Here is a 24,980-nt window from a genome sequence, read left to right as displayed (position 1 = left end):
AATTTTTTTTACCCATTTCTAACTAAAAAAATAATAATTTGAGAAGTTAAGGAAACAATACACGAGTTAGTCGTGAGAAAACTGCATTTATTTACATACAGCCTTTTAAAGACAAAATAGTAGCTAGATTAACTGTCAAAATTTAAACAAAATAATTTAAAAAATTACAAGAAAATCTATCAGAGTTCTGGATTTAATAATAATACATAAAACTGAATTCAACAGAATATAGCATAATCCACAAAATTTAGGAACAAGAGTAAAATAACGAACATTTAATCATGCTAAACCAGAATCTCAAAAACGATGCCATGTTTCTGGAGGTTTGCCAAAATAGAATCCACGTGCCACGCGACACAAATTAGACTTTCAAATCACACATCAACCACCTAGTCAACGGCGTCCGGCAAAAATATGCACCAGCCTCTACTTTTATGCTGTCACCTACAACACAAAAATAAATGTTTTTTTTTTTTCCTTTGCCCTTGCAGAATATTTAAATAAAACCTTCAGTGTTTATTTCTGCGAAATCACCGATGCATTTGACCTCGCGTTAAAAATTCGAATAAATTAAATATTTTTTTTCTAGAGAATAAAATAATATATATATACTTCTTAGATATTTTTTCTTTGTACCTTAATTTCACAAACGGAAAAACAAAGTCAATTTTGATATATACGTAAGATCCTATTTATATAAATACTTTCATTTTTTAAAAAAAAACTGGTTTCTGTTGTTTTTATAATATTTATGACAGTTTGAGGAAGGTATGGGTGAAGAGGGAGTGACAGGATTTAATGTTTCTAGGTAAAACAAACAAAATGTCTGACCCAAGTAAAAAACAAAAGTTTATAATGGCGTGTTTTTTCTACTTTCTCATAAACATAAGCTTTGCTGGTCATTTCAAGCATTTAACTTAATCAGAGTTGGTTTAAATAGTCGTATTTAGAACATATCAAATCTAATTCCTTCATTCCAGATAACATATCCACATAAATTTACCACACCTGTATATACAAAAAAAANAAAAAAAAAAAAAAAAAAAAAAAAAAAAAAAAAAAAAAAAAAAAAAAATCACTAAGGTCTTCTTTTTTGTTTTAGTCACCCAAGGCTTCAACCCTTCGAATGTATCATGGATGAAATATTGAACCATACGAATGTCAAAAAAAAGGCTTTTTTTTTCTTTTATAAACATAAGTCACTAAATCTTGCTGAACATTTTAGGTATAAAAAGGTGTACAATACCAGAGATGCCAACTTGCTCCGGACAGCAAATATATATTTTAAAGTGGTAGTTTATCAATTGTGATTCCTGGTTTAATAAATTCAATTTAGTAGATTTTTATCCACCACTATTTCCAAATAATTCACCCCTTTGTAGTATTTATGTCATGCTATAACTTTTAAGAAGCAAGCAAAAATAGTCAAATATTTGAAAATTTACTTTGTAATTGTGTACCGTTTTTTTAATAATTTTGGCGTGTCCGGAGCAGTTGCCATCTCTGCAATACCCGTGTACAAGTGGACATCCAAACACAAAAATCACAAAGGTGTTTTTTTTTTTTTTTTTTTTTTTTTTTTTTTTTTTTTTTTTTTTTTTTTTTTTTNTTTTTTTTTTTTTTTGAGGACTTTTTTTTTTTTTTTTGGTATTATATGTTTCAACCTTTTCAACGTATCATGGGTGTAATATTACATCTAGTCCAGTTGATTAACTCTTTTTGTAATACAAATTGTCATATATGATTATGATCATCATATATGATTATGATTATGTCATATATGAATATGATTTGTCATAACTATTAAAAATAAATTATAGAATGTTTTAATTCATAAAAAATTATTTTATCCTTATAATTTATTTCATCATCAAAGCTAGCACGAAAATCAAGTGTAGGATAAAGACTTCTAATGAAGACTCCTCTAGGACAGTATTTTTTGACCTGATCTGCCAGTACTTAATTACTCAATCCTGAAAAGTTTTGCAACAAAAATCTTCTGTACTGGATTTTTTTCTCCATCTACTCTAGCAACATGACAGGCTCAGTTCATTCTTATAATGTTAATACTTTTGAGGATATTGGTCTCTTTAAAAATTCTTTAAATTTCTGAGTTATTAAAGTTTTAGAAAAAGGCTCATTTCTTTATAAAATATCTGTATTATATTATAGTCATAAGATTACGTGTTTTTAATTTTTTTTTTTTAATAGAGACCTTTAAGGAGCTAATGCAATAAAAAAAGATTAAAGTAATTTCATGAAAAGCAGCTTAAACAAACTTTCTGTAAGTGCTTTCTTTTCAGAAAGAATTGCGAAGTGTATGAAGATTGTTTTTGTATTTCTTAGAAGATGAACTTTTTTTCTTCTTAATAACTGTCAAAATTTTGTCAACTTTCATAAATTTCGCAAAAAAATCATTTCTGAATGAATGAATCATGCTTTAATACCTCCTAAAATAAAGTTAAAAAAATGATTAAAAAAAAAACAAACAAGAAAATAAAGAACTAAGTTTTCCAAACCATTATCATTAACAATGTTTGATCAAACATAAGTACATCGCTATAAAGATCTAATTGAATAATTTAATTTTATTTAAATAAAAGAACAGTTTAAATAAAACATCAAATAGTGAAATTAATCTATGTTCGTAATTTCATAACTCAATTTCTGAATACAATTTTTACACCTATATTTTTTTTATTTAAAAGACATTCTAAGTTTTTTTAAGAAAAGTGAAGTTCTTAGAAGAGATTAATTTCAAAAACTAGAAATAAATTTATAAATGTCAATGGATTCTGGCGCGTCATGAAGATTTCAGAATTCGAAAGGTGCTTTAAGAATAAACGAAAAAATAATTCAACTGGAAAAAGAGCGAAAAACGCATGCAAGTATTCAGTTATTAAAAAAATATCGTCAGCACTCATACACATTTATTTAAGTCACTTTTTACACACAAAAATTAATCAAGAAAAATCGTTTAATTCAATAGCAAATTAAACAATTATGAAAAAAAATATAAGTTTTAAATTGTATAATGTAAGAAATACTTATCTTACTATCTCTATGTATTATGTTCACAGTTAATTTTGTTGTTTAATTTCAAATATCATACTTAATTTAACCTAGAAGAGGATTTTTTTCTTAGAATTAATCAGAAAAACAAATTTGACAAGCCAATGAAAAGTATGAAAATTTATTTAAATAAAATTATTTACTTTTACAATGTGACATTTATACGTTATTCGAGTGTTATAATAATGGCAACTTTCTAATTCAATAACAAAAATATTGTTGAGCAATTATATTTTCTTTTCTAAATTCCATTGCTATCCACAGTTAGTAGAGTTAAAAAAATTTAATAATGGGTTTCTTCTAGACAAAAACAGATTATTTTGACCAGATTTAACCAAAATTAAACTCATGTGGATAGGGCTTTTTTTAAGCAGTTTTTTACAAACACTGTTGCATCCCTAAAACAGTGTTCAGATATCAGTATAAGCCGTTGAAAAATGGGTACAAAGGAAAAAAAGAAGCAATAAATCCAAAAAAGTCACGTAACGAGATGTGCCATATTAAATAATTTTTCAAATGATTTGCGACTGAAAAAGTAGTAATATATTTCTTCTACTTTACCTTTTAAAAAAAATGAAAAAGAAAAAAACATAACTCATTGAACATTTGAGATTGCATAGTAGTAATGTAAGTTGCATTATAATGCTACCAAATTAGGAGGAGTTAAGCGCATAAGTTCTCAAATAACAGAATCCGAAACATTTTTATCCGGTAACATTGTTTTTAACACTCCACATTTATAAAAAGACTGGAAGTTTATTTTTTAAAAAGAGTATGCGAGAAAAAAACTTAGAAAATTCGGCTGCAACTTTGACAATATAAATAAGCTTCCTGCAACTTAATCATGCGGTCCTTAATATATTCCTGTTGAAAAATTTATCTGTTAACGTCTGTTATCAGTTTGTCAGCAAGGCATACTGAGCAAGTGTACCTAGACAGGTTATTTATAGGACGAAGCAAAATAAAATGCAATAAAAAAATTCTTTTATTTTAAGGAAATTAAATTTATTATGGAATATTTGTTTCCAAAGAGGGAATTTTAACACAAGATAAGAAAGATTTACTGATGCTTGGTTAGTAAATTATAAAAACTGCGTTTAAATATTTTCCTCCTTTATTATTAATAGTATAAACAAGGGGTATACTATAAAAGATTTTTCTTGTTTTTGAAAGCAGAAATAAATGTATTTTTAAATATTAATTTATTTTTTATTACTCGATCATTTCTTTGTGTAATAAAATTAAAAAAATATAAAATTGATATTATACGAAACTTAATTAAAAAACCAAGTACAGCACATTACATATAGCATTTACAAACTATCGGTATAATATTAGTGATTTTTTCTTTTAAAAAAATTAAAGGAGACTCATCTTCACTTGCAGAATTACTTGTATTTTTAGTTTTAAAACTAATCATGAACTACATTCGTTTTTTATATACTGTAGTTAAAGAAATTGTCCCCTAGGAAAAAAATAACTAACACTTAGCATTATTTCACAGTAACTTGACAAACAATAAAACTTTCAAATTGCATTCAAGTCAGTCTTAGAAAAGAAAATTTACCGAGTATTTGGTAAATATGTGTTGCCATTAATAAAAGACTATTTAAAAATAATTTAGGAAAAAAAAAAATTTTTTGTGCCTTTATGATTCTAAAAAATAACCATCCACACTAAACCGGTTTATTTTAATAAATTTAACAGAAAGTGTTGTCGATGTAGTATGTCTTACATAATCCTTATGCGTTTTCGCATATCCTAAGTATAATTCTGGAAAACAGTTGTTTCTTTTTTTTTTTTTTTTTTTTGAATCTATGAAATTGAAGCAGCCGAGTACAATTCAAAAACATTACAAACTTCACACGATATAACCATAAAAAGTATCATTTCTTATCTTTTAAAAACTGTCTCTGAATTTGATAATTCATTCAGAAAGATAAATTATGGAGTAATATCTTCATTATTTATATAAGAACACGTATTGCCCAGACAAAATTTAAATGAGAATTTAAAAAAAAAAAAAATCTGATTTATATCTGTTGAAAATGAATCCATTATGCAATTTTTAAATAAGATTTAATTATTTTTCATTAAATAATAGATGAAAGCAGACACAATTTATGCAACTGGTATGACTCTCGACTATTCCTTTGTAAAGATTTGAATTTAAAGAAAGCTTAATTTATTATCACTAGAACTCCCACTCTCCACTTACATTTTCTTTCCCTATCTTTTTTAGGGTTTTGTATAATGCTAAATCAAGTTCGTTTCGTTAAACAGGGTATTTAATATTTGTTAAAGAAGCTCATACTATCAGGTCAGGACAAAAAAAAATTTTTTTCCTTAGATAATTTTAAAGTAAATAAGTACTATAAAATTTAGGAGATAAGTACTATGAAATTAGAAGTACTATAGAATTTGAAGAATTTTTTTTTTAAAAAAAAGTGGAGGCCCGTACAGTGGTTAATCACCTCTACTTCTATTAATAAGTAAACAGAAAAAAGAAGAAAAAACACGTCGGGAAAATAAAGAAAAAAATACGATATCTATTAATAATCAGTGAGACTAATCAGTAATTTATATTTTATGCGTAGTAGGAAAAAAGAAAAACCTCATTTCCTCTGAACTTCTCACGAAAAACACAAGTCGGGTGTGGCAAATAATGCATGCAATTCAGTAAGCAGATTTATTTATGACAATATTTTGCTTGACAGCGATAATTATTCTTTTTTCCTACTTAAGAGCGTTTCTTTTTTTGCATCAGCCTCAGATGTTTGTATTGCTCTCAACAATAAAAAAAATTAGAGATGACCCGGAAAATTGAATCTTAAGCACGGTCAAGTATAATATTTATGCAAAACAGTATGATTTTCGATTGAATAAATATTATATAAAATATTAGGAAGGAAATTTAATGCGCTCCAATATAAAAAAAAAAATATGTATTTACATTTAGATTTTTTAAATTAAATTTTAAAATATTTCTAAAAGAAAGCCTAGGACAGTTCGCATGTAGAATGATTGATGTAAAATTTTGCTATGAAGTGGAGACAACTAATAATAGTGGATTTCATAATTTTTTCACTTTATTTATGTAACTTCTGTTAAAGATAAGATATTTTTAAAAACATTTTAATAAAATGATGGTATATTAAATGAAAAATGTTTTTGCTATCAGGGTTTAATTTTTAATCATCCGATAACTATACGCATAATTTGCGTGATCTACCATAATACAATCTTCTAAAATTTTTGATATTCGATGAGAAAATTTACTTTATAATCAATGATGGACAGAAACCGCATTTAGCAGTTTTTCTGCTCTTAATGTTACGATTCTCACTCCGTATAACATCATCTTATAAACATCAAAAAGCTAATGTAACAAACAATAGACAAATTTGCTCTCGTAGAAATATTTTTCTGAGAATAAAGCAAATTTGTGTAAAAAAACACGTATGAAATTGTGTAAAAAACACGAAAACCTCCCATGGTTAGGCCGGCAGTAGTAAGAGAATTTTAGCTAGATTGCTTGGAAATTAAATTTAGTGAACTAACGAGTAAGAAACACGCTTCTTAATAAAAAATTTAGTTTAAAGTCACCAATGACAAATTTGACCCATACATCTTAAACATAAATCAACTTAAACTGAAAATGTGATAGTTTTTTTTCTTTGAATATTATAAAAATAAAAAGGGTTTCTTGCTGTTTTTGAAATAAAAGCTACCTTCAAAAAAAATATTTACAAATTTTTGTAAAAAACGATTGGCTCGGTTTTAACAAGTGATTTTATTTATTAGGAAATTAACCTTCAATGATGTCTAAATAAGTAATGGCATTATAATAATATATTATTTTTAAGAAAATGCTAATGTTTTGTTGGTAACTGTTGTGCATTATGCATCGATAAAATACTAATTCAACAATCTCATATGATAAAAACATTACATTTACTCATTACTGTGAGAAATTTAGTTTGGTTTGAGAGTAATACACATTTTCCTTGTTATCTTTGAATACCTTGGAATGATTTTATAAACTTTGAATAAATATAAATTCTATATATCTAACTTTGTATCTAATTAACTGTCATATTAATTTGGTTAAAATAATTTTCAGATTTTTACTTCTGAATTTGTATCTTGAGCGGACTTAGTCTGACTTCAGCTGAGCATATCCTGAACGGACATGTCTTCAGAAAACATAATTTGAGTGTCCCAAAGATGCCAATTTTTACCAAGATTTCCTTGATTTAAAAATCACACAAGAGCAAAGTATGTCGTGCCTAAACCAGTTATTTAAGCTTCATAAAGAAACTGACGTAATACATGGATTTACAAAACTACAGCCATTTTAATTAATGGTTTTCTGGTTACTATAAATCTAAATATAGTTGTGTCGAACATATATCAGTGCTACCGAAGTCCGGGTACCCGCAAGTGAAATTATTACCGGACAATGGAAATCTGGCCGGTACCGAGTTCATCCCCATAAGAATTAAATCCTTAGCGAAAATTTTTAAATGAAATTTTGATCCTGCAAGATGATTTATAAGATTGCAAACATGAAAGGGAATTTGCATAGCATGAATTTCAATTTAAATTTTATAAGCAGTAAGTGATTTAAGTTATGAACTTAAATTATATTTGAGTGAGAACAACATTTTCCCCTGCCGACAATTCATTGACAATTTTAAAATACAAAAATTTCTTGTAAAAATTGTAAGGAATGAAAATGCTGTTCTTATAAGTATAATACAGGTGCAAACAATTTTAATTCAGTCTGTCAGTCAGGGTATGAGCCATTGACTAATCTGAAAGTAACTTCATTGAGTGCCTCATGATTGCCAGAGAATAAGTACTAGTGCATATTTATTATATCTGGTCTGCACAGAAAATGTCCTCCGTGTCCTACAAAATAATTTTATTACAGGGTAAAATGGGCTCGACGCTTGATTTTTCAAAAAAAGTTTTTGTTACTATTTTTTATTAGTAGAACTTTTCGTTTGAAATTTTCTGACGGATAAAGCATAATTCAGAACAAAATAAAGACGGTGAACAGTATGTGAATGAGTTACAATAAATTACGATGACAAAAGTGAATACAAAATAAAATTTTATTGTCATTTTTCAACGTCAAAATTAATTTCAATAGAAAATTTTGAAGCAGTTCGTAACAAGCAAATCAAATTCAATCACACAAATAAAAAAAGTAATCAAAAACATCAGCTCCATTAAAAAAAAAAAATCAACGTTTCATTAGGTACACAAAGTAAATTTCAAAATAATAACAAATAATTGAAAACACATTAATTTCACAAGTAAATAAAGCAAGTTATAGCTATTGAGAAAATATTAAGAAAAAAATTATCAAAATATACAGCAGCTATATTTGAAAAAAAAAAAAATCTCTATTATTTACGGAACAAATAAATTAAGAAATAAAAGCTATAAAGCAATAAGCTTTGCTAAAGTAAGTAAAAAAAGATACGAAAAAGTACCTACCAATTATTACACACAATGCCTTAAAAAAAAAAATACAGATTTTTTTTTCTTCCCCCTTTTATCAAGTTTACACTTACTTTTCAAGATCTAAGCGTTAGAAAAGAATGTAGTGGGGGATAAAAATAAAATTTCAAAATAGATAAACTGTAGTGTGGTAACAGATAACTGCTAAAATTTAGACAGATGAAATACAATAAAATGGTACAGTTTGCTCATTGCAATAATTTAGACTTAGGAAGATGGAATTTGACTGTTAATATCTTTTTGGTAACAATATTAATTTTATGTCAGTCACCATATGTTATCTACTATTCTTAGCGGTTTATTATTTTGATTATTGTCATTTTACTGGTCATAAAAGATTACGTACCCAGTTATTTAAACTGGATGATGCATCTTTTTTTTTTATCACAACAACTTGATGTCAATATTCAGAAGAGCAAATTATTCCACTGAAAAAAATGTACATATCAACAGTAAAAATAAAAAAATTACTATATATAACCACTATCGATTAGCCTCCCACGTCTCATTTTAAAACCGAAAAAAAAAGTAAATAAAAAATAAATAAATCCCAGAGTAGAAAAAAAACTAAGAAAAAAAAAAGACTGGTGTGTACTGCAATAACAAAATCCCGATCGATATCTTAGTTCTGAGTGCCGTCTGGAATTCTATTTTATTTCCCTTCATTAGTTAGAACATTTTTTACTCATACCCCTCTCTCCACCACACAGACTTAAAAAAAGAAGAAAACAAAGAGAAAAAGTATAAAAAAAAAAATTATAGACTAGTGTATATACTTTTATATGGGCGCGAGCGATTTTAACTTTTTTCCTCGAGTCTAGTTTTTTCCTCGAAATCATGAAAGCTTTTTTTTATATCAAAATTTTTTTGCTCATTCCAAGAAATATTAAATTGAGACTCTTTCTTATATACGGCCGGGATATTATTTTTGTTCATCGTCTAGACAGTTTTTGGTTGTTTTTTTCCAAAGGGATGTAAGCAGACGTCTAAGAAAAACGAAGGTCGTAAGATGAAGTTGTATAAGAAGAAAAACCAGACATAGAAAAAGCAGAGCAAAAAGCATTGCCTACTCCCCCCTTACCATTCTCGATTCCAAGCATGAAACATAAGAACAAGGAAAGAGTAAAAAAAAAGTTATCAAGGAGAGGGGGGAAAAAAACAAGGAAAAGCCGTCGTTGAAAAATTGCACAACGTATAAAGAATTGTTGGCGCCAGTTATTTCAACATGTTACAGCATCTCCTCAGCTTTGTCCTATTTAAAACGAAACTATCAAGAATAAATTAGTTAAAGAAAAATAAATATAACATATGCAGATGTTTATTTTTTTTTTCACTAGTAGGAAATTAAAAATCAGAGAAATACAACTAAGCAATCTGTTTTATTTTACTAAACATTTTTTTAAACGCTTTTAAAAACTAATATCCTTATCAACTTAGAAAAGATGTGATGTTTATAAAAGAAGATGGCCAAGGAGGGATTAAAAGTAGCTCTACGAATCTTCAAGGAGGTAAAGACAAAGCCATTTTTAGGCTTAAAAACTCTTTCCACACCATTATTGTTGTCTCCATGGAGTAAGAGCAAAAAAGCAATCAAGTTTCCGATGAAAACAGAAGTTTTCCGTTTAATTAGGCAAGGTTAAGAAAATCATAACAAAAGAAACCCCCCCCCCTTTTTTTTTATCTAAAATGGTTTTGTAGCGCGCAAAATCAGAAAAAAAAATCTTAATAATTTCGGATATAGAGATTGGATCTTGTGATATTAGATTCGAAACTTAAATGTGCTAATTTGTGTAGGCGATATTTTAAGAAAATGTACTTTCACAAAAATGCACTTTCTGTTAAAAAACATTCCTATGGTAGATACTTTACCATCAAAATAAAAGATGTGGTCGTATTCTAGAAAATAAGGTCACAAAAGTTTAGTCAAGAGAATAGTCGAAAATTTGAACCCCTTAATGTTAATTTTATTTTTTACGCAATTTGTTCTATCATTGGAATTACATAAATAAACCAAAAACCTTTTTACGCACAATTGTAAAATTCATTTAACTAAAATTAATTTCAAGTAAAAACTTATTTTTTAAGCTTATTATTTAATTTAATAATGGCCGAAAAAAATTTAAATTAAGTACACAGTTTTTTTAAATCTCATTTTAAAGTGAATTTCAAATAGCAAAATTTGCGAGAAAGAGAAAATAGTTTAGATAATAATTTTGGGGGGAAAAATTTTCAAGAAAGTTTAAATTTCCATTTCTCAGGAACTATTTAACCGATTCCGTTTAAATTTTGCTATCTTATTGAGTAACTGGCGTTGAACAGTAAACAAAGTTCTGAGTTCTATCAATGTTCAACTCCATAGCCTTGTAATTTTGAACCCAATCTAGAACAAGGGAACTCCTGGATCACGCATTAAAACGAACTAGCCTTTGTGATGAAGTTATCACAATACCCTCAGTTTTTAACCTTTTGGCATTTGCCTAAATTTATAATATCACTTTTGTGACTGTTTTGATGGAACTAACTCGCATTTACGTTACATGGAGAAGAAAACCTCCCACGATTTGCCTAATAGTAATGGAAATCTAAGCAATGATTCGTCTATCATTGATTATCTTTTTGTGCCAGCATTGTGGTCGAAGCAAGTCTGAGCAGAATTCATATAAACAGCCAACACTGGGATTCGAACCTTGTTCACCTCATTGAGAGGCTAATGCTCGCTCCCGCGGATCAGATTTTATCATTTAAAATACAGTTTAAAAAGTAAAAAATGATGTATTTAACAATTTAATTATTTTCAATTTTATCAGTTTAGTTATTAAAAGCATTCCCGCAACAAGTCGTTGTTGGACAGGAGGGTCACGAAGGTTAAGGCTCCACAATTTCATGATCTACGTCATCTGGTCAGCACTACGCACAGGCCGCCAGTACTTCCCAGACAAGCTGGTACCCATCGCACTCTGAAACTGAGTGGACTTTAAGCCACCACTGAGGATCAAATCCCGTCCTTCACTATGGCAGATCGGAGCCTTAACTACTGAACCATCACAAGAAAAAAAAAATTTTTTTTTTCCCCTTATGATTCGCTTAAAGATTTTCAGACATAGTGAAATACGAAAAAGCTGAAATTAATATTAGGTGGTTATAACTTTTGGCATGACTTAACATAATTTTCAGAGATCTTATTATGAGGGCTAAAAACCCGTATCCGGCAACAACAAAAAAGTATGTTTATTCACGTACGTTTGTTGTGTCTTGATTTCATCACTTGTAATACCGTAGGCCAAAATTTATCAGAATATTTAAATTTAGCCTCTTTAACTTTTAAGATAGCATCTAATTGTGAATATTTGATCATTAAATCAGAAATTAAGGTGTTTCGTGCTTTGTTTTGCAACTGTACAAGCATTTTGTTCAGAAAAACTATCTAAAAAGAAATTTCATTGCATCAGCTTTTTCCCTCTAAAACAATCGACTATTAGTCGAAACAGACAGTGTCAAAAAAGTAGCTCACCTCGCAAGGAGAAATAATGAAAGAAATTGAGCTGCATAGGGAAAAAGCATTCGCGATGATTAATGATTATTTTGTAGTTTGATAATAACTAATATATCATCATCAGATGGCTTTAATGCTTAGTAGAGCAATTTCAGAACAGCAAAAGAAATTTAAGGATATTATGTAACAAAAATAAAACATTATACAAGGCCAAAAGAAAACTTGAGTAACTAAAATGTTTGTGAAAAGCTTTAGATCTTTATCGTAAGCTACAAGGGCTACCAGAAAATATTTTTCTCACCTACTAATTAAATAGCATAGGTTTAATTCAGAACATCAACTTGATCTAACTGAAAGGACATTTTAACGACTCCTGCAACACACCATAATAATAGATAATGTTTAAATTTTAAATAGTTTTAAGGAGAATATTTCGTTTTAGCTATCATTTCACTTTTAAATTGTCATATCAAACTTGGAAGAAATTTTTTTTTCTTACTACAAATATTTTGCTTCTCTACACTTAGTTCAAAATTGATTTAAAATAACACAATTTTGTTACTCATAATAAACATCGAAAAAACTATTTATGAATGTCAGCAAAAAAAAAAAAAAAAAANAAAAAAAAAAAAAAAAAAAAAAAAAAAATGTTCCCATAGTAATAACAATTTACTACTACAAAATATGTGTTGGCATTTATTTTCACTACCACAACAAGCTTTTTTAAAAAAAATCAATTACTATAAATAAAAATTCGAATCCCTTGCTTAAGTAATTTGTTGATTTAACCTTACATTCAAAACTAACAAAAACTAAAATATTCGAACATAACGTAAAATTATAAAAAATACGTATATATATATCTTTTAAATTTTTTATTATTTTTATATTTAATAATTATTTAAAAAATTTTGAATTCTTAAGTACACCATTTATGACACTTTAAACTATATAATATCAATTTAAACGGAATTTAATGAATAGAAAAAAGATAGGATAAAAATACGACTTTCTTGATTCCCCCCCCCCCTTTAAATTATAAAAAAATTGAGTGAAGACAACGCAAATTTGCTTCCTTCATAAATTTAAAACAATATGTTGAATTAAAACAGATTAATTTAAATAAGCAATTAACATTTTAACTAGACTCTAAAAATTTAAAGAAATGAACTTCTCAAAATATGAGATAAGTCTTCAATATACCAAGATACATAGCGTTAAATAAGTCCATAATATTTTGCTAGTACACCCCTCTTCCATTTAAATTACTTTCTTCTTAAAATATTCTTTCTTAGCAAAAGCAAATATAAGGGAGAAATGCAATAAAATATCGAACTTCCCACATCAATGGTGAATGAACTCAAGAAAGGAAGTGAAACAAGAGGAAACGATATAGGGATGTTATAAAGGGAGAGAGGGACCAACGAACCTACGTGTTTGCTACCTGGCTAAAAGGATCCCCTTTTTTATGGAGGGGCTCTGACCCTAGAAGGGGTTTTCGGCTCTAAAAACCTGCGCTCCGATACACGAGGTATGAGTTCGTGAAGGCAATACGTGCACAGAGTGAAGAGTAAAAATATGGAAGGTGGGGGGAACCGAACCCTGGAAATGCCTATGGAATAGAAGGGTACTGCCCTTAGTTGCACAAAAGGGTTGAATATAAAAAATAGAGGGGTGAACTGTGTGAAAGTGAACGACCTCAGAACTTTCTTCCACAGAACTCTCAAACTTTCCCTTTTAGTTAAAAAAAAAAATCTAATGACGAAATAAATATGAGTAGATAAGAAGGTATATTTTAGACTTAAGAAATTTTTTAGAACTTATAAATAAATTAGAATTTAACATAATTTTAATTTTATATCAGCTATCAACATAAGATTTCGTACAGAATATTTTTGAGTCCTAACAGGAAATGCATACAAGATAAATAACTATTTAACTAACATTAATGTAACACCTAAGAAAACAAAACTGTGTTCAGATAATAATTTATTAAAAAAAAATTAATTAAAAATTTAAAAAAGAAATATTTTGAATACTTTATTCAACATAACGTATGTCAGATTTATGACACCTAAACAGGAAATGTATCCCTCAGCTACACATTAAATAACTATTTTACCAATTTTAACATAACAGCTAATTTCTTTTAAATGAAGACCAAAACGGTCACTTAAAAACATTCATAAAATTATACATATATTATGAAACATATAATAGATAATTATTTTATAATAAATCATTTTATTTTAGTCTCACTAATAAAAAATACTTCCTCAATCACTAACGCAAACAACCGCCAACAAAATTGTGAAATAATCTCGCTAAAAATGTCGCAAATTAAATGCAAAAAATTGCCGAAAATTAATGATTTTTTTCGGTTCTAAATGATGCATAAAACGTAACAGAATACTAGTAATTAAAGACAATAACTGCAATCGAAATTAATGCCAAACATCAACAAGACTGGAGCTACGGAAGATAATGGAGAATTAAAATGTTGCTTTAGAACAATGAATTCCTACTACAAACAGCCATTTCCGGTAATTAGTATGGGAAACCTAATCGGTTTTCAATTACCAAGTTGTAAAAACCCACCATTAGGAGAAGATTAACCAATCAAATCTCAAATGCACAATGCACTATGTTAAGTAGAAATATTAAAATATATAAACAATAAAAGACATTCTCCATTAGAAATAGAAACACATCATGAATGAAATACAAAATGGAAAGAAGAAAAAAAAAGGAAGTTATGAAACAATCTTGATACAAAGGAAATAAATGGATCATTCGCTCTTTAACATAAAAGGAAGACACACTAAACTGTCCGAAAAATCTGATCAATGTTGAACCATAATATTGGTAACTTAAACCATATTAAGGGTCAAATTCGCTTCACCTTTCTTGGATATTAAACTACACTATGCTTCTGGGTAAGTTGAATTACACGATCGTATAATGAAGTCAAAAAAGTACGCTAAAATAGATTAACGTAGAAACATATTAAAATTACAGCAAATTAGCACGATATTAAGGTCTAGACCCGCAAATTTTCTTAACAGTTTAGGTAAGATAAAAAAAAAAAAGTCAGTCAAAAGTAAGATATAAATAAAAACGAAGAAAAAAAATAAGTAAAAATAAGCGAGTGTATTATATATAATGCTCGGATTCCATCCTTTTTTTTAAAAAAAAGAAAAAGAAATTAAAATAATAACTAGTTATTAAATAATGGAATGTTTCTATGATTAAATTTTAATGCATTTTACTTCACGAGTTGACATTGGCTCAAAACAGAAACTTACTAAGACAATCCATCATAAATATATAATAAATTCTAAATTTAAATAGCATCTTTACTTGTTGTGTTGTCATAAAGCAGAATAATTTAAATACATTGCCCCTTAGAGATATAAATAATAATTTAACTTCATGGTATAATCAAACGTAAAAACGTCTGACAGTATTAAATATTTATGTAAGCTAAAATGAAATGACTTTCACAAGAGGATTAAAATGATACCCAAATCCATTAACAATAATGCAAAGCCAGAAATACTCAGCCACCAGTTTCGGTAAATTTAAACTAAGGTTAATGATTCCGAGTTCTCCCTTCAAAAAACAATATTGTTTCAGAAAGCAAAAAAATTTTAAATAAAAATGAGATTAAACTTTATAATTGACTTCGAGTGTGTAATAAATTAAAAAGCAATTTTCCTTTCAAAAATTATTGAAAAATTACAATGCAATAATAACACTATGCCAAGAACTATTTACACTTTTCCCGTTATTTTTGATGAATATAGTTGAGTTTAGCAATATATTCTGCATTCTAAGTGACCCCAATTTTAATAGACGTGGTCATTATTTTCATGAACAAATATATGATGCATTATATTTTAAAATTAGATTTATTTCAATTAATTATTCAAAACAATATTTAGATATTTCAATTTAAAGTTATACATTTCTGTCATATACAATAGGATCTAATATTACAAATAAGTTATCGAAGCAACCTGTTTTATACTAATTCAAATGCAAATTAACAACATCTGAATCATGTATACTAGTGAAATTTTCACAAAGCAGTACATACAAGGGCAAGAGTTGTGATAGTTAATAAATTTTTTTTTTTTTTTTTTAACACTTGGCTTTTGGTACTAACTAAAATTCTAAGGTTAGAAAAAATATTTTTAGTTTACTGAAATCTTTTTAAGATAACATATGTTCAGCATTTTGAAATATATGTATATAAAAAAATATGAACAAACCTTTTAAACCTTATAAAAAAAAGTTAAGTATTTGGATTAAGGAACTAGTTAATAGTGCCTTCATAAACATAAAAAAAATGACTAAGATACTTTAAATAAATAATTAAAAGTAATAAATAAAATCTCAAAATTTTTAGCACCAGCTTAATTTGTTAACAAAATTAAATTATTATACTCAGTATTACAAAACTCAATCCATCTCTTAGTTATGGTATACCAACATGCATGATATGAGAAGATGAAATTTTTATTTTTATAACAAACATGTTAATTTTGCTGAGTTTTGGCCTAGCCTATTAATCTCTCATTGCCCAATGCATTATGCATAATACAACTTATAACTAAACTTCCCGAATACTTTTTAAACCCCCCCCCCATAAACACATTCTTCGAGATGTTAACAAAATCAGCTTATTTGCTTAAAAACTGAGAAAATAAGGTTTAAACAATTATCTATGCTGTTCTTTTAATTCGAACTGAAGAAAACAAATTAATTTGACAAATCTGACTTTCAAAGTATATGTATCCTATTAGTTTACAACAGATAAAATAAGTATTTCTTTATAACAGCTCATTTAAGTTTTTCTTAGTTCATTGCTGTAAAAAATAATACTATGTGATACACTGGGTTTTAAAGGACAAAAGGCAAGTCTAAATTTTTTCATTTTCACTTGTGTTCACTATTGCTAATAATTATGGATCAAACTTTGTGCTAAAAAATGAAAATTTTAAAATTTTTCGCTCATTCCTAGCAACACAAGGAAAAAAAATTAGCCTAGATGTAAATTTTACATAACCTGGATGAGTTTTGTGTTTTTACCTTAAAATATAATTTAATGCAAGAATAATCCATACATAAGTATACTTAAAACAGCTGAAGAATCTTCAGCTGAACAAACTTTCTCAGATAGTGAGTCACAAATATGAGAAAATATCCCTTTGCATGAAAAAAAAAAATGAAATAAAATTTTAACTAGTAAAAATTATTTCCAGTAAAAAGTCTACAAATAGCAGGGTTTGAAAGCTCCTTAATTTTAGCTTCTCAAATAGAGAAAGAAGCTTTCAAGCAAATATTTGTCACCAGTTATAATTTTTTTCTCTATGTTGTCAGATAATGTGAAAACTCTGTTAGCCAAGAGAGCACTTATGGCCTACAGCATCTTTGCTGTAATGATCTGGTTAAAAAATATTTCATACATAAATTGATGGCCACCTAAAAAAATGCATGTCTGTAAATATCTTATATTTTAAATGCAGACCGTAATAAAGATGTATAAAACATTCTTTTAAAAGACAATCAAAACATAGTTATAATTAAAATTTTGATCAAAATTTGTAAACTTCAAAAAGAACAAATAAGTTTTGATTAAATAAAAATGTATCATAAAAATATGCTTTGTAAATTTTATATGCCTGCCATGATAATTTAATAAAATTATTTTTAGAAGTGAACAAATAGAAATGAATCTGAATATAAATTTTGAATACAGACTTAGATTGACTTGTAATATCTTAAGAGTTAAGAACCTTATAAATTTGAAAAAGTGTTTTATAGTTATCACTAGGAAAAATAAATAATAAATATTAATTTTAAAAGCATTATTTTCATGTAAAAGGGAGGGAGAAAAAAAGAATTTTAATTCGAACTAGTGAAGATAAAAATCTTCTCAGTTTCCTTAATTTCAACACTTTGTAGATTTAGATGCATAACTCTTTATATATAATTATTTAAACCCAGTTTCAAACCAGGTATAAGGTAATAAAATAAATGGAAGAAAAAAAAACTCCCTATATTGTTATATGGTTGATCTGTGCTGTTTCAAGTTTGTTTTTGAAAGAAAGCAAAAATAAATATTTTAGTATGATCAAGAAAAAGCTATATTTGATCAAATGAGAGAGGGAGTAAAATATATAAATAAGAAATGAAAGTATAATGGAAAAGCTAATTTTGGAAAAAAAAAAGGTAAATTTTATCTTGAAAAAAAAAGGGGGGGGATTTGATCTTTTAAAAATATAAAACCTTTAGTCATAGAACATAAAAGTATTTTTTACTTTTAAACAACACTTTCCACCCATAAATTTCAAAATGCTGGAAACATTCATAAATTTAGAATACACATAACTATGAAAAAAAATGTTTATGGAGGACCAATGGTGCAATCTTTGTTAGACCAGAAAACAGTGAATTGTTAGACAATTTGCAGCAACCAGTTTCCTGAAATGTATGTTAGGCTTTTTTTTTATCCAATGTGCACCAATTAAAATTTGCTAACCATAAAGATACAAAATATATATTGAGTGTAGAAAAATTCATAAGATTAAAAATATGATCAAGCATTTTATGACCTAAAACTATGAAACAGGTAGTATACTTTAATACTTTTCAAAAATTAATCTGCCCATAAAAGTAAAGATTTAAAGACTTTTTTTGGTCCTAGAAAAGAATCCCCCGAGGGGACAATTTTAAGGTTAAAGACCTTATATAGGAAGAGGCATATTAAAATATTTTTTTTTTTAAAGAAACTTACAAATTAATTTATCCATGGAATTATTCAATTAAAATATTTTCAAATCAAGAAATTTATGAAAAAGAAACTGAATTTTTTAAATTTTAACCAGGGTGTGTTGATTTAAATCAACTGATTTTATATATATATATTGATTTAAAAAGTGTGCAAAACAGTGATTTAAATTATTGATACTTTAATTACTTCTTTTCTTAGTTTTAAAATTTATTTGAAATAAATTGCTGCATTAATTAATTTTGGCTAAGGAAATTACTTTCTTTCTTGGTATGTGTTAAATTCCAACACATTTGAAATTACATTTTTAAAAATCTTCTGATTCTTGAGATTGAAAATACAAATTAAAGTAAACATTTATGTATTTTTTCCTCATAATTTGTTTACAGTATCTTTGACATTAAAAAATTTTCTAAAACGAAATTTTGTGAAAAAATTTTTTAATGAGTACGTAGACTTTAAAAAAAAAAATTTCCGCTAACTTATCTATTTTGATATAGGATTAAAAATGAATATTTTAAGATAAAAATATAAATTAAATATTTATTTATTTTTTGACGAATGACTACATTTATAAATACAATCTGCTACATTTATTTTGTCATTTTAAAAATCAAGAGGGAAAAAAAAGAAACTACAATTTTAAATTAAAATTATACTTTGGTAATTGAAACTTTGTTTTAATAGTTAATGTGTTCTTTAAATTCTCTATTTCATCTAGTCTTTAAATTTCAATCACGCATTGGTTTCAAAATGGTGTCTATGCATTCAAAGCTATGTATTATAATGAAAAATTGTTTTAGGTAGTTAGAGCTTCTAAAATATTGTTATAATATAGTTTTAACATTAATTTAATATTGATTAAACATTTAAAAAGTTTTTTTAGTCATAAATCAAAGTTCTTACAGTGTATTTGAATTTCAAAAAAAAAAAACTGATTTAAATCAAAAAAATCTGATTTTTTTTATTTTTAAAAAATGAAAAAAATCATGAAACCTAAAAATCATAAGCCAAAAATTTCAGATTTTTTAGTATTTCGTCTAAATATTAAGACATTAAATTCATTTACAAAGTGTTGAGGATGATCCAAAAACCCCATCCAATATATATTTTTATGGAAGAAATCGGCTTGTGATTTTTTAAAGCAAAATAAAAAAAAAAATTGTTTAGCAATATAGAGTACATTTAACATATGTCTTAGTTGTAATAATGTGAGAATATTTATTGACACACGATACTGGCATACTAAAACACTGAGGAAGTCTAAAAAGAGTAAATTGAAAATTGAGTATTAGATACATGTATTTTAAAACATTAATCAAATGACAAGATACACCCTTCAAAATATAAATAAGGAACAATAATGCTGAGCAGGTCCGACACAAATCTATATAATAGAGAAAATTTACTGGTTTATAAATAACTTGTAAAATTAATTTCTAAATTTTTTAATCTGAACTAAGAAAATGAAGGGGAGGGGTTATATCCAGTTAATCTTGGGGGTATTTTTTCGTCATAAGTGATTTCTTGGCTAAAACATTTGACTATAATAATTTACTATATCAACAATATTTTCAGCGGGGAAAAAACATTCAGCCAAATATAGGGGTTGACTAAATGAACTAGGATCAAATTTAATGGTCACAGACTAATGGACCACTATTGATTTTAAGCTCTGATAACCCTAAATGAGAAACAATTTCTACTTAAATTAATGAAACAGTCATAACTCCTAGGAATCCCTTGTAAATAAATTTGTTTCACACGATTATGCTTATATTGCCAAAAAAACAAATCCAGCTTTTTTTTTCTTTATATAGGGATGCAATTTTTTTTATTACTTTGGGGTAATAGAATTAAACAAATTAATGAGTGTAAATTTAATTACATATGCTGCAGCAATTTACTGTATTGCTTTAAAATTATTTGACTTTACAGGTAGAAGCAACTAAACTGAAAAATAAATATCACTTTAACTACAATTTTTTAGATAATATGTTTTCCCTTAAATTATTCCTTCTTATTCAAGAAATAAAACATACTTGTAGCAAATTTTTAACAAAAAATAATAATAAATACAAAGAAAAGGTCTCTTTAACACATATAAATTAAAAAAAAAAAATAGGCACTTTAATATTCGATCTACCACTTGCTAAACCATAATATTTTTTACTAAACACCAATCGATAGAAAAAATGTTTTTATAAAAAAAATTTCGTCAAATTACAAAGTTGCACAGAAGATTCTTTAATTTAAGGTAAGCTTAAACCTAAGCTATCTACCAAAAACATGTATGTTCATGTATAAACATAACTTGTCCACAAGTCATGTATAAACATAACTTGTCCATTGGCTATCATTTACACAGGATTTACACATAAGTACATTCATATTCATCAGATACATGCATGCATATACACTCATATATTGCCTAACCTCGAAAAGAAATTTTATTTACTAAAAACCGTGGAAAAAACAATTTAGGTGCTTATAATATCCAGAAGACAAATCTGGATGCTGCATAAAATTTCCATCTTGCAAACATAAAGATACTATTCATTCCAAAAGTGGTATGATATTAATAGTTTTAAATGGGAAATGGTTTCATAATTAAAATTGAGCAACACAACCATTAAATGACACAAAAATCAAACTATCTGCTAAAACAATAAAAATTTTTATGAAAACCATGACATGAATAAACATATTTTTAACAAAATACTATTGCTTATAATATTCTTTAAAAGCACGCTTTAGAGCTTGATTCAAAAGAGGTATATTATTTTTCGTTTAACGCACAATAAAACAAAACAAATAGTGCGTTTCAGCTAAAATAATCCAGCTTTACATTATCTTACTTGAGAAATAAAGTAAAATTGTGAAAATAAGACATGCAGCATCGAGAAAAAGGTTTATTTCACTTTTTTTTTGCATTTTATTACCTATGTATGTTTACACAAAAAAATTAAAAAACATTGTAGATATTTAATACAGCCTATAATTTTATCATTTACTACATGCAGATTGAAATAAAAATACATTAAATTTAAAGGATAACAACCAGGATAAAAAATAATATTCCGCTTGACATATATCTCACATGTAAGCAGGTACTATATTAACGTTGCACTAGAGCTGCACAATGGGCCATTGGCGATGGTCTGGAAAACATCCCTGAGGATGATCCGAAGACATGCTATCGCAATTGAGATCTCCTGCTTTGGTAGCCTGATGCTGCACACGAAGTTGAGCACTTTACGGCAAACAGTTTAATGAGGACAGATACTGTGCACCCTTGGTCCCTACACAGGCTGATTAAAGTGGCCACCAATCTACTTACTGACCGCAATCAGTAATGCTTGACTTCGGTGCTCTACTGGGGCCAGTGTCTTTAAGATCAGTCCACTGCGGGACTGGGGATATTTCCGTATACAAACTTGCAATTTAAAAAAAAACAAAAACTTGAAGATATTTGCCCAGGGGATGCAACAAGTTAGACATTGAATTAGTCCCTTTCTGTGATGTTTCTTTTAGTTTCTCGCGGGATGCTGCCCGGAAGTTTCCATGACTTGGCGATCATTTTGCCACATATCAGTATACAGAAATCTCCCCGCAGGACTATATCTCACATGTTAACAAGTTAAGCACTAAATTTTCTTTTAATTTTAAAAAGTCCTTTTAGGAGCATAAAAAAATACCATTTTACTATTTACAAAGTGAAACTAGAAATAAAAATGTATTTCAATGGAAATAATTCCATTTCATTATCTGCCACACCAGCTACACTCGCCTAATGGATACTAAACTTGCAAATTTAAAAAAAAACATGCAGAAGTTTACCAGTCGGTGGTTACCAATTAAACCAGTCAAGTTATTTTTTTTTCTGTGATGTTTCTCACAGGACTGCCTGGAAGTCCCACGACATGATCATTCTGTCTCCGATCACGATGCGGAAATCTTCTCATTTAATTTATGGGGTAATAAACAGGGTAGGTATACAATAACATTTTGATTTTGTTAGATAGTTTACACATACTCGATAACAAGTAAAATCAAGAAAAAAACTAGATTAATATAAAGTTTGATTATATACAGCTCAACAATAGTTAACATAGTGCATTTATAAACGAGATGAATCCTATTACATATTTTTTTTCATAACTCATGTTTAAAAAAAAAAAAAAATGGGAGAAAAATACTCTGATCTCGGGAATTTAACACTGAACTCAATTTCATTGATAAATAGTTCTTGTTCACGACATGGTAGGTAAATAATAATGAAAACTGCAAGTGCAACATGACCTTTGGTTTATATATTCATAGACCAAAATTATCTAAAATGTGTACTAATATATAGTTAATGAAATTGTAATATTCTCGACAACTCAAGTTACTTGACACGATCTATAACAACCGCAGTTTAAAGTATGAAAAAATTTATGGCAGTACAGGCAAAAAATAACAAAATTTTTAAGCATAGATATGATCGTGATACGTATGTTTGTAAATCAAAAATTATTTCAAATGTGAGTAAAAATAAAACAAATTCAATTGTATCACTCTCGATACTCATATTAATTTGTTGTTGATACGATTGCAACAACTGTGGTTCTATGCAGAAAAAACAATGTAAAAATTATTTATGACATAATGGACAAATATAGTAAAGTGGGATAGCTCTGTATCATGATCTGTCCCACCAATTATAATCGTTAAGATGCCAAAAGGATTGTAAACCTGAAATTTTTTTAAAAAGAAAAGGCATGTATAGGTTTGCATGGTTGGCGGCTACGAGTTGTACACGAGTTGGTCCCTTTCTTTAATGTATCTTTTTAGTTTCTTGCAGACCGCTGCCCGGAAGTCGTTAAGACTTGGTGATTATTTTGCTGCAGATCACGATACAGAAATCTTTCTTAGTAATGTATTCTTTAAGACATGCATGCATTAAGATACAAGCATGATCATAGATACGCACATAGATCAAAATTTATAAACAAATATGTGTGTGTAAACAATACCTGTAACATTCTCAATACCCCAATTGCTTAAGATTTGCTTGTGACGACTAAAGTTTTACACATATAAAAAATTGTTTACGGCACAGTTTAAGATATGATTTTTAAAATCTAAACAGTTTGTCAAAAATTATCCGAAGTATGCAAAAATCAAGCAAACACAATTGTAAGGTTTTCGAAACACCCAATTTTTAAAGACAGTTACAACTACATATTAAAAGAATTTTTAAATCCTGGCTGGGAAGAAAAAACTAAATTTTTTATAAGATATGAATTTTTTTATAAGATATGATTTTTGATAAGCGAACTTTAAAATCAAAACTTGCATTAAAAAACAAACAAGGGAGTTAAAACTTAAATCCTAATTTATGATTATAATTTTGTACTTACTTGTCCCATTTGCATTTCTAGATAGAAGTCGCCCCGCAGAAAGAGGTGTACTAGGACTTGAAAGTCCGCCACTAGTTCCCGAAATTTGAATGTCCGATGAATTAGAAGGAGAAGATGAATCTAAAAGCTCCCGAACTGCCATCTAAGTACCATCGAAAAAAATAAAAGAAAGCGTCCGAGGCGGCAATGCCCGGTTTAACGTTCAGTATACAAAAAGCGCGACACATGTACGACGGTAAACAAAGTACTATCCGTCTGGTAATAGTTTTTCCACTAACCCTACTTTGTCGGAAGCACAGTTGTCATATTTACGTCCACTAAAGTACTGACAAATAACCGACAATGTCCATTTAACACGTCCACAGGCAGGGCACATCGTCCAGTTGACATCAGGAACCAGTCAAGTAAATACACAACCGGACACCCCAGTGAAGACAGCTCAGATCAGCTGATGTTGATTGAAGAAGTCATCGAATTTAAATTTCGTTTACATGTATACAACACACACTGATCGAGTGATTTTATTAAATATTTGTCGAAATAAATCAGCATAGAGAACGGAACATGAAGCATCACAGTCCGTTGAATGCTGGATCGGATGCTAGTAACGGTACAGAGCTCAGGGAGGGAAGGGTTAAACAAGAAAAAGCCACGATTTTGAGGAGCGTGATTCTATGTTGTC

At 27.9% G+C, this 24,980-nt stretch overlaps 1 protein-coding gene and 1 long non-coding RNA gene across 2 annotated transcripts in view; both read right to left on the bottom strand.

Moving 5' to 3' along the window:
• LOC107450919 (NGFI-A-binding protein homolog) overlaps nucleotides 1–24,980 on the bottom strand; it is a gene marked incomplete at its 3' end in the record, with an annotated part of 240,314 nt that overhangs the window by 88,644 nt on the left and 126,690 nt on the right.
• Nucleotides 67–24,423, bottom strand: LOC139427124 (uncharacterized). The gene is made up of 2 exons (XR_011638273.1): nucleotides 24,299–24,423; nucleotides 67–444 (listed from the first exon to the last, which is right to left on the bottom strand). It is a non-coding gene; the product is annotated as an uncharacterized lncRNA (long non-coding RNA).

The sequence above is a fragment of the Parasteatoda tepidariorum genome, chromosome X1 (assembly GCF_043381705.1).
Source record: "Parasteatoda tepidariorum isolate YZ-2023 chromosome X1, CAS_Ptep_4.0, whole genome shotgun sequence".
NCBI lineage: Eukaryota > Metazoa > Arthropoda > Arachnida > Araneae > Theridiidae > Parasteatoda > Parasteatoda tepidariorum.
Note: the sequence above shows the minus strand (reverse complement) of the source record. Positions and strands in the feature narration are given on the sequence as shown.